The sequence below is a fragment of the Mustela nivalis genome, assembly GCF_964662115.1.
Source record: "Mustela nivalis genome assembly, chromosome: 1".
Lineage (NCBI taxonomy): Eukaryota > Metazoa > Chordata > Mammalia > Carnivora > Mustelidae > Mustela > Mustela nivalis.
Genome location: NC_139020.1, coordinates 93,734,583 through 93,746,401, shown reverse-complemented (window position 1 = coordinate 93,746,401; position 11,819 = coordinate 93,734,583). Strand labels below are relative to the sequence as shown.

Sequence of the window (11,819 nt, the reverse complement as noted above, 5' to 3'; positions counted from 1 at the left end):
CTAGAAGAATTTAAAGAAAACTACAAAGACCTAAGAGGAGGCTCTGGAACGTAATGAGGGTATGCAAAATGGAATAGGACATTCTTTTCTTTAGAGTAGGCAAAAATTAATGAAGAGCACTCTGCAGGGTGCCTGGGTGGCTCAGTGGGTTAGGCCTCTGCCTTTGGCTCCGGTCATGATCTCCGTCCTGGGATCCAGCCCAGCATCTGGCTCTCAGCTCAGCAGGGAGTCTGCTTCCCCCTTCTTTCTCTGCCTGCCTCTCTGCCTACTTGGGATCTCACGGTCTCTGTCAAATAAGTAAAATCTTTAACAACAACAAAAAAAGACTACTCTGCAAACAAGTTATGATTCTTCATATCTCTACTAGATATAAAGAGATCATCTCACTGCCTTTTGATATCAGTTGGTCATGAGAATGCCTCTGGAGGGAGTAATTAGTAGGCCACAAAATCACCTGCTATGGCATGAATACCGTTTACATATACACAGCAAAGAAAATACAGTACACCACAGAGTGAGCAGAGCACACACTCAGTACCATCATATACCCTTGCAACTTTATACTGTTTTCCAGGAGTTCAGGAATTAATGAACTCTTATGGACGACAAATACTTTTTTTATTACTTTAATTACATACATATATAATTAAAGTAATGTAATTTTCCCTATAACTTATTTGTGTATGAACTTAAATCTTTCCACCTGAATTTTTTTCTTTCTTGTATTCCGAACATGCACTTTACACCTGATGTTTAAGTTTTATACTTAATCACTTAATGGAAATCCCACCATCTATTTGTAAGTGACCTACCCAAACTCAACAGCAGTATCTCAGGAGCAAAAAACAAAAACAAACCACCAACATTCAGGGAACAGTAACTACCACAAAATTACTAGCTGCAAGAGACAAGTTCATAATGATGGAAAAAACCTTTACGCAGTGGCAGTATCACAGCCAATGAGGTTTATCTGAGGCGTGATTACTGCTAATAATGAATAAAACAGAATACTACATGCTTTCTTCACTCTATCCCTTCCAACAGGGTTTAGTCTAAAAACCAGAAGAATGTTAGCACCTAAACACTTCAAACATGCGTACTAACTGAAACAACTTAGAACGTTTCTAAGTATTTCTCCTAAAGTACTGAAGAGCTAATGGAATAGAAAATATGACAAGTCTAAGTGCACATCCCTGATTTTTGGCTGACTCACAGTGAAATTCAGCATAGATTACTTTACCTTTAAGTACCTACATTGTCTTTGAGTATTAATAAACTACCAGGTTCATCTAAATATTAAAATGTCTTTTCCCCTCCCTCCAGAGATCTACTACTCTTAAACAGGGTCTTAAATTCAAGTCAGTTAATAAAATGAGGGCACTCTGATCTCTAAAAATGACCTAGGGGAATCTCCCCTTAGAATGCAAGAGGAGGGGGCGCCTGGGTGGCTCAGGGGGTTAAAGCCTCTGCCTTCAGCTCAGATCATGGTCCCAGGGAGCCTGCTTCCCCCGTTCTCTGCCTGTCTGACTACTTGTGATCTCTGTCAAATAAATAAAATCCTTAAAAAAAAAAAAAAAAAGAATGCAAGAGGAGGAGGAGGAAAGAAAAACAAACAAACAGACAAAAAAACACCAGCAGTAAGGAGTAAGGAGGTAAACCAAGGCGGAGCAACTAGAGACAAATGGAGATGGTGTGGAATAAATCTTCAATATCTTTTCTTGCTTTTTATTATGGTAAAATATACATAACAACACATTTATCATTTTGACCATCTTTAAGCATACAATTTCAGTGGCATTAAGTACATTCACAATGTTACACAACCATCACCGTGAGTCTTTCTAAAACTTCCTTATCCCAAACAGAATCTCTATATCCACTAAACAGGAACTCCTATTCCCCTTCCCCTAGCCCCGGTAATCTCTATTCTACTTTGTGACTACAAATTTATCTCTTCTAGGTACCTCACGTAAGTGGAAACTCATAGCATTTGTCCTTTTGTGTCTGGCTTTTCTCACTCAGCATGTTTTCAAGGTTCATGCATTTTATACCATTCCAATCCTTTTTATGGCTGAATAATATTCCATTGTAAGTATCTACTGCACTTGGTTTATCCATTTATCTGTGAATGGACGCTTGGGTTATTTCCACCTTTACGATATTATAAACACCGCTGCTATAAACACTGGTGTTCAAGTATCGGTGGGAGTCACTGCTTTTAATTATTTTGGGAACACACCTAAGAATGGAGTTGCTAGGTAATTCTATATTCATTTTTTTGAGAAACCACAAAACCATTTTCCATGCAGCTCTACCTTTTATGTGTTCAACAGCAATACAGTAGGGTTCCAAGTCAATGTACTTTCAAGTCTTTTCTGATTCACTAATTCAGAATAATGTTTAACTCTATTACTCTAAAATGGAATCATTTTTGAGACAAGAGAAAAACACAAAAGAAAAACCAGAAAAAGCACTATCTAAAGATAGTATTGTCCTCCTAAACAACTTAAACAATGGAAGAGACACTTAAAAGGGGGAAAAAAAACCCAAAATATAAAAGAAAGCATAATATCCTAAAAATATATGAAGTATCCCACACATAAAACTTGTACTATAAAAACTGACCCCTAAAAAGTCATATACTAGAAAACTTCATTGTCTGAGTAACTGGATATAAATACACCGAAGTATTTTTAAAGAAACTTATTCTTCTTACCAGTCAGTTCTTTCAGCTGCCCAGGAAGGTCCTGCTTTAGTAAAAGCAGAGGAGGAGGGCGCGTAATGGGCTTATTTAAATACTACATACAGGACTTTCCACAAGTTTGCCCAAATGGCTAGGAAGGGGAGATAGGCAACTAAAAGTAATAACGATATTCTTAAACTTTTAACACCTGCTCTCACCCATCTGCCACCAAGTGCTTACAGGTGATAAAAGAAATTAACAAGTAGCGAAGCAAATGTCAACAGAAAAACTCCAAAACAAATAAACAGACATAACTGAAGTCTACTGGTGGGGTAAAGTGTGAAAGATATTTGCTTGTTGTTGTGCTTTACTCTGCATACAAAAATATAGTTCTAACTTTTGCTAGTAAACTGTTCCTAGCAAGGGATAGCATTGAGTTAATCAACGATGCCAAGGGCTCTTGGGTCTCTATTGAACACACCCCCAGGAGAACCAGCTTCAACCCCTACTGCAGTTTTACACTGTTTTTACAACTGATTTTTCCAAAGTGCTTAAAAATAGTTTGTTCTCCTAATTTGGAAAATATTTCCTCTTATGATCTATTTAAACTTCTGTTAACAGTAAAACCTTTTCATAGAGAATAGGAAACCAAACTTTATCCTAGGCTTGCCTGGATAATTGCAAATTCCTAATTAGTTACATCAAGAACAATGGAGTTATTTTTAATAAAGACCCCTCTTTCACCAGTTACAGAGAAGTTAAATCCCTTAGGAATAAATTAAATCACACTATTTCCTGGGATTTCAGAGGCTTCAATCATTCTCAAATTTACATTTGCTCATATATGAAGACAATTTTCTAGATAGTTACTTCAACAGAAAGCTCTTCATAATTGAAGACCAGGAGTTGGTATCAAACTAACTTAGTTCAAGTAAACTTTTCTGATTGGTTGCCTTATAGAAATCTTCAACTTCCAGAGTTAAAAGGAGGATGTATCAGAAAACTTAAATTCCAATATAAGTTTAGTTTTAAACATAGCCTGTAAGTGCTGCAATTTTAACACTTCTCAAATTTCAGAAAGGACTAAAGAGTTGAAATTGCTACCATCCTGCCCTAGAAGTTTGGTGGCAGACACTGTTCTCTACACAACATTCCAAAAATACAAACAAAATACCCTGTAAGTTAATAAAAAATGCTTTGTATTTGTCCCAAAAAAGTCAGAATAGAGTAGAATATCCCATTAACAAAGAATCTAGTCTAGAACTCAAGAAATGCTTTCTGAGGCACTAAGTAAGTGAATGAAATAAAATTAAATACCATCTCACTAAAACCTTCTCCCTCCAGTTATTTAAAACTGACAAGCAGTGTCAAGATATCAAAGAAACAAAACATTAGGAGCCAATGCCTGAAACAACAGTGAGCACTGCCAACAAGGGCATCTCATCAGCCAAGGGCACTAAAAATTACAATCTAGGAGTTACAGAATGCTAGACTTGCGTATCTCGAGTAGGGGCAAATAGAAAAGATTCAAAGATGGATCCACTTTCAAAATGAGAAACACCCCACACTACCTTAGCTGATTTACATCTGGCGGCCTAAAAAACTTCCTGTCCCCCATGCCCTCGCCAACACCCCATCTTTTTGGTCCACAGAGACCGATCCTAGACAGTAAAACTGCACCATCAACAATTCCCCTCCAGATAAGCTCCTGAGTAGGCACAAGCCTCTCCTGAGTTCTACCTTGCGAAGCCCCAAAGTAGCATCAAGTCATCTGCCCAGCGGGCCTGTGCTTGACTTGTACAGAGACCTGCCTGTCTAATGATGATGCAAGTACTTTCTGCCTTGCTGAAGCACATAACACCATACCATACCTCATATTCTTTTATTTATTTATTTATTTGGCAGAGAGAGAGAGAGAGAGAGCGCCTGCCAGAGTGTGCAGAGGTATGCAGAAAGAAAGAAAAACTTTAGCAGACTAGTCACGGACCACAGAGCCCCATGTGGGGCTTGATGTCAAGACTCCTAAGATCTTGACCTGAGCTAAAACCAAGAGTCACATGCTTAACCGACTGCGCCACAGTCGGTGGCAAAAAAAGGTGTGTGTGTGTACACAGACACATATATATACATATATGTAAGTGTATAGTATATATATACTATTTATGTATAAGTAGTGTATATATATATACCTGTATTATTTATTATATATGTGTATCTGTATATGTATAGATATATCTAGTATATCTATACTATTTATGTATAAAGTATATATATATATACCTATACTATATATATGTGTGTGTGTACATCTGTATATGTATAGATATATCTATCTCTCTATATTCAAAGTAAACTAAAGAATAAAGCTTCTCCTCAAGCACTTGGGCATGTTCCCAACAGCCACAGGATGAGAAATAAGGTTTGCTTGAAAATGTCTTTTACCAAAAAACTCTCATTTAATGGATTAACCTCATTAATGTGAAAAATGGCAATTACGACTTCTAAAATGGAAACACAGGTAAGGTGCAAAGCTCCCTGGACCTGAAAATATTCTTTTCCCCCCATTCTCAGCTGTAATTACTGGAAGCTCAAATAATAGGCTTACTTGGATAATATACAATGACTAAAGCCTTATGCCTCTATCATTCAGTATTGAAAGTTCCTCTAAAAAGACTGCATTTTCCCCCTTGATCTCAAGAAAAACCCCAAATCAAACAGACTCTCATGTCCACGTCAGCAATGCTAGCCAGCTATCAGCTACAGCTAAGGAAAAACTTGCCCAAAACATGGAGCTGGGATGACTTATGTACAGTACAATTTTTGAGAGGTCACAAATCAACTATTCATTCAGAATAAGGAGAAAATGAACACAACAATGTGAAGCTTTAAGCTTTATTTACTCATCAAAAAGGGAAAATAAATTCTTTTTCAAACTGTCCACATGCAATTTGGAGGTCTCAAAAATGTGCAAAGTAATGTAACAGGAACAGCTATTCTGGAATGTAAGGGACTACGGAGTTTGTGTAAGTCTTTACCAGACACTTTTCAATACACTGACTCATTAATTCCTTGGACAACCGTTTGGCAGGGGGAAAAAAAAGGCATGGATGGGACGTTTCCTCTTTATAAAATCAGGAAATCCAAACTGAGAGAGGTTCAGAAGTGGATCAAAAATACACAGTTAAAAAGTAAAGTCAGTCCATGGCAGAGCAGATTCTGATTTCAAACTGATACTCAGAGACAGCCCTCATCAGACATTTAAGATTTCTAATCTTTGCCCATTATCTGCCCATCTCTCAATATCTTTTGTCTTTTAAGATTTTAGTAAGTCTCTCACTTGTATTAAATGCCTTGACGTTAGACAAATGGAACCAGGTATCATGAGTTAAATGGTGGTTCCCATACTGGTCACACTGTAATCCTATTTATAATATGGTGTTTATCCTGGTTCCTTGAAAATAACTATGCTCCCAAGGGTCAGGAATGGGTATGAAAAGGGTGTTTCAGCTATCTCAACACTGTCATTAACTAATGACTCACCTGTAATTGAAGTGACAAGTTTGAAAAAGCTGGAGGCCATGCAATTCACCTAACACTAAAATAATATAGATCAATTTAAAGCTGATTTACAAGTCTAGGTCTTTCAGGATCAAATAATGCTCTCGCACCAGGATCATGAACTGTAATTAATCCTGGGAAGTATAGTAACTATGAAAGGCACAACAGATTCAGATATATTTATACTGAACCTGAAAGTTACTTCTTTAAAAATCCTAATAAAAAGATTACTTTATCATTTGTCTTTTCCTGAAAGTAATATGCCCTCCCTCCTCCAAAAAGTATTCAGTTAATGGACATTTATAGATAGAATCCAGATAAATGCTTACTTAACAGGAGCTGAAATTTTCACTATTTCATACAAAATCATGAAAGTTGTTGCAATTCCTCCTATCAGATGAATTCTAAAATGCAACAAAGATAAATTCAACTTACTAATCAGAAAACTACTTGACCGTTTGCCACCAAGAGTATTGCTGGTTGCTTGTTTTCCTCTTAGATATATTCTACCCCATTCACAGATGAAATATAGTGTTTTATAGTTGAATTTATTCTTTGGTAGTAAAGCAACGATTTTAATTCTTCGGATTAATTCTACAACTACATAAGGAAAAGTTAATGATGGTTTCACCTTTTTATTTACCTGACATGACATCATATGAAAAGAATCACCTAGTGAAAAGGTAAACATGGTTATATTATCAGGTCATTTTTTTTTTAGCCCCCACCAGTGATTTTTCATAGTGCCTCCTATTTACACTCTTTCATTATACTAAAATAACCAACAAGGCCTGCCTTTTCAGCTGTTCCTACAAACGATTAGTTTAACCAAACAAAAAAATGTCATTTAAATTTTTGTCCATCAGTTTGAACTATGTTATGTAAGCATTTAAAAAAAAAAAAAAAAAAGTGCTTATTTTACCCACTCCAGGTTTAAAAGCAAAACTGAGGTATAGCTGACTCAGCATTTAAATTCCACTGGAAGGCTGGATCTAAGCATCTTCTGGTGTTAAGAAAGAACACTGAACTAGATCTAAAAAGCAGTATGACCCTGTTAAACACAAACATATTTGAGAGTCAAAAAGTTCTACACTGTGACTTCCAATACAGTAACCAGTAGCCACAAGTCGCAGTTTAAAATAATTAAAAGGAAATACAATTTTTTTTAAAGTAAATAAAATGTAAAATGGAGTTCCTCGGTTGCACTAAGCACATATCAAAGGTACAACAGCTAACATGCCTTGTGGCTGCTGTATTGGAAAGTGCAGCTACAGAGCCCTTTCCACCACCAAAGAAAACCCTACTGGTAGCAGAGTGATCTCACAGATGTTAAATTCTTGTGAACCTCAACACCATTGTCTGTAAAATGTCCATAATATAACATAAATTTAAAGACCGCTATTACAATTTTAATGAGACAATATATTAAAAAAGCACAGTACAAAGAGCTTAGTACACATTAGATATTCAAGAAAGAGGAGTTATTAATACAATCCTATACTGGACTTTAACCAACGATGGAAACCCTGGACAAGTCACTTTCCCCCCATGAGCCTCACTTTCCTAAACTGAAAAGTTTAAGAAGTTCTTCTGACTAACATCTAAGGACACTATCAAATCCTACCATGTTAAATGAAGTGTTAAGCAAAAGGGGCACAATCTCTTCCTGAATAAATTACTACCTAGGCTCCTACAGTCTCCTAACCAATCCCAAGCATTCTTCCAAAAATCCCAGAAGACTGGCTCTCCAATAGTCCACAGTCTGATGTGGGCTATTTATAAAGTCTGTCTTAAAAGGTTACCGGAATATCCTTCTGAAACTGTATATACTGTAATTAGAAATTACAACCCCTATTCCATGATGATATCTTGCACTTTTCACATCTCTTTTAAAATGAACACTATCTTTACAGATAAGTTTTTCTTAGTATTTAAACCAGAATACTTTAAAAGCCCATGAGTTTGAGAACTTTTTTAATGATTTTTTTTAACCAACTATACCTCATTCTTACCCAGTCTGTGGGTGACCCTCAAGTGTCTAAACAAAGTGAGAATTACACCTTCATGGGTGAGGTCCCCTTGCAGCGCCAGAAACATGCCCAGAAGACTTTACTCTGGTTAACAGCTGCTCCCCGGGAAACCAGGAAATTGACTGAACGCTAGGTCCACAAAGCCTGCCTCCAATGAGTGGGAACCAAGAGCCCCCACACACCGCACACAACCAGGGCCACTGACTGCCTTGGGGTATAGGCCTCTTCTCCCGCCTGTCCAGGACCCGAGTCACAGCTTTAAATTGCAGAGTGGAAGAGCAACTCAAGACAGCTGAAATCAGAACAGAGCGGTGCATTTTTGCCCAAGGCCTGTAGCCTCAAAAAAAAGGAAAAAAAAAAAAAAAGTGTTATTCCAGAGCAGATTCCTTTTCTTCCGGGTCTGTCTGCTCCCTCTGACTCTTTGCCCACAACCGCGGTGCCTCCCCTTTCCCAATGCCCCACCTCTCTCTCCACTCTTCCAAAAAAAAAAAAAAAAGTGGCTTACTCCTCTCTCTTAGTTTTCCCTAGCAGGGCCTGGAAACTGGAGGAAATTCAAATCAAATTAGCCGCACATTAAAAAATAAACGGACAAGCAAATCAAAGGGTGCCCACCCAACAAAAGATCTCTCCCGTTCCAAAATATGATTAAGCCTGGGTGTGAGAAGGGGAGGGAGACTAGAAACCGACAGGGATGGAGAGATAAATGTGTGGGTTTGGGGCCTCAGCGTCGGCCCATCGCGGCCAAATTCCTTTTTTTTTTTTTTTTTTCAAGGAAATGCTCGGCTGAAGAGAAAATAAAAAGTTGTAACTTTTAAGGAAGTCGGCAAACGGCAATGTCTGGATAATATGCCACTGCTTCCCTCCGTCTGGGATGGCAGGGTGGGATTTGGGATTCGAAAAGCTCCAACTCCAAATCGCGCACTCCTGGAAGCCTCCCCGCCAACGGCGCCGCCAGGCGGCCCAGCCCCGTCTCCCGGGACACCGGGCCCTGGGGCTTGGGCTCCCACGGGACGCCCGGACCCGGACCTTTGGGAAAGTTCGCGGGCACAGCCGGAGGCCCCACTTTCCTCCTAGGGTGACAGGCCCTTCCCACGCCAGCCAGCCCCCGCCCCGCCGCGGGCACCAGACGGTCCGCGCGGCCCCTCCCGGCCGCCTCCGGGCGCGGATTCCGCCGCCCGCCCCACCCCCGGCCCGGGCGCCCCTCGGGGTGACCGACTGACCGGAGCTCGCTGGCCCACACACCGGGTCGCCCGCTCCTTCCCGCCGCGCCCCGCTCCCCCGCCCGATCTTCCAGCCGCCGGTCTCGCCGAGTCCAGCCGGGGCCGCCGGTTACCGCCCCCAGCCCGGGGGGAGCCCGGGGGGCAGGACGGAGAGGGAGGACGTGGCGCGCACGGAGGTGGCCAGCGGCGGGACGGGGAGTGTCCTGGAGAGGCCCGGCCGGGGGCAGGGGGCCGGCACCGCTCCCGGGGCTGTGGGCCCGGACCCTCCCCGCGAGCATCCCGGGGTCCGAGGTCCCGGCCCGCCCCCGCCCGGCGCGGAGAGGCGGCCCCAACTTCCAGCCCCACTTCGCACGCCCGCCCTCCTCCCTCCACCATATGGAAATCTACAGCCTCTGAAAGTGACACGTCGAAGATTCCTCGGCCTCTCCGCCCGCCCTCCCCCTCCCGGGCAGCGTTCTTGCCGCGGAGATTCCGGGAGGGGGAGCGGATTCCTCGGACAGAATCTGCTGGGAAGGATGGGGAGGGCGAGGGGGGAGGGAGAGCCCGGGAGCCACTGCCCAGATTTTTTTTTCATCAAGAAGAATCTACCCGCTTCTTTCCCTCCTCCAAGCCCAGGCAAGCTGCGGCGGGGGGGGGGGGGGGGGGGGGGACACGGGCGGGGGGCCGGAGCCCAGCAAGATGCGGCCCCAAAGTGGAGGCCAACCCTCTCCCGGGCCCCGTGTTCCTGGGGTGCCCAGGCGAACGCAGGGTGCCCCAGCAGTGTGGCGCCAAGTTTTCCCCGGGAAGCCCGGCGCGCCAGGAGCGCTCCGGGACGAGATCGCACTCCCGCGGACTCGGCGTCCGGCCGGGGCTTTCCAGCGCGCGGGACCTGGTGGCCGAGGCGTGGGGTCCCGGTCCCCTCCAGTCTCCCGATCCTGCAAGCCTTACCTTCCCTCGGGCTGAAACGCGGGGCTCCGGGCGCGCCACACACCGGGTTGCCCACGCCTTCCCAGCCGGCAGCCCCGAGGATCCCCGCTGTCCCCTCCGCCGCTCCCGCCGCCGCCGCCGCCGCCGCTCTCCTCCTCCTCCGGCCGCCGCCGCCGCTCAAATAACTACCAGGAGGGTTTGATGGGGGATTCCGCCATGTCAATGATGTCGGGACCACATGGGGATTTGGGGCCCGCCCACTGCCGTAAACTACAGAGTAAAACCGCCGCCAAAAAAAAGTCTCAACTTTCCGGGACTGGGAGCCTCCTTTGCTCCCAGGCCTGCACAGCTGAGGAGAAACTCTCTTTGATTCAGCCAGACTAAAGAAGTCTGAGGCTTAGGGGAACTAGCAGCTCCTAAGAGACGAGGGCTGCAGGTTCTGCAAAAGATCGCCAAACACCAATACAAATGCAGTGTTTGCTGAGTAATAGAACTAAGACTGACGTTTTTTTCATTCACACATCTTTTTTAAATCCCCACAACCTTGTGAGCTATTTCGTCACTCGGTTTGTCTATTTCCCACAGCACTTGTTCATACAACTAACGTAGCGTGAGCAGATTTTATGACACCAAAGTCAAAATGTCTATTTCCCTCTTTCGGTACCCAGTATGAACTCACAGGGCAGAAACTGGTCGGTACTTGTATCTTTATTTCTGTAAGGTCAAACATAGCATCGTGCATAATGTGATTCACTAGATAACTGTTAAGTTTATAGTAGTTAAATGTAATGGATTCCTGTTGTAGAGGCTCAAAATGGTTAACAGTCTGCCTCCTATACCATCCCTCAAATCATCCAGGGGGCAAGAAGGCAGAAGTTCTCCCACAGAGGCCCCTTCTCCCCTTACCTTCCCAGGTATCTTAAATAATTCCATTCCACATTCAACTGTTGGTCACAAAGCAGTACTCAGTAGTGACCAGAGGCAATGCATTACTTTCATTGACTTAAAAAAGAACAATCATCTATCAGATAAAGTTAATGTACAGAGTACTGTATTAAAGCCAGAAAAACATACAAGAATACGGAGATGAAAAACGTTTAAGAGCTGTTATAGCACTCAGATCTTAGCTCAGAGATGTAGAGAGATGGAACTAGCGTCACAATTGCCTGTTGAAGAAGGGAAGGGGTGTGGGACAAGGAGAAGGGAGAAGAAAGAAAAAAGCTGTGTCCAGATTTCCTGTTAATGAGTTTTCTTGAACCTGGCAGAGAGCCGAAATTTCAGGGCAAGCAACTACCCCGAGTCTTCTCAATTTCTCTTGTCTACTTTTAAGCACCTTTGCCAAGCCTGCCCTTCAACACTTGACTCTAACCTTGTGTCCTCTGAAGTTTGCCAGTTTATCTACTCGTTCGGATTCTTCCACAT

General features: G+C 42.6%; 1 protein-coding gene across 2 annotated transcripts in view; it reads right to left on the bottom strand.

Moving 5' to 3' along the window:
* FNDC3B (fibronectin type III domain containing 3B) overlaps nucleotides 1-10,901 on the bottom strand; it is a 342,975-nt gene extending 332,074 nt beyond the window's left edge. Inside the window, exon 1 of one of the 2 annotated variants that reach the window (XM_082688730.1) lies at nucleotides 10,419-10,901. The gene's annotated coding sequence lies outside the window, so the exon portion shown is untranslated. Of the gene's footprint in view, nucleotides 1-9,491; nucleotides 9,784-10,418 lie in introns of those variants that run through there. The other variant, XM_082688731.1, reaches the window with a different exon arrangement.
* Between the last annotated feature and the right edge of the window lie 918 nt (nucleotides 10,902-11,819).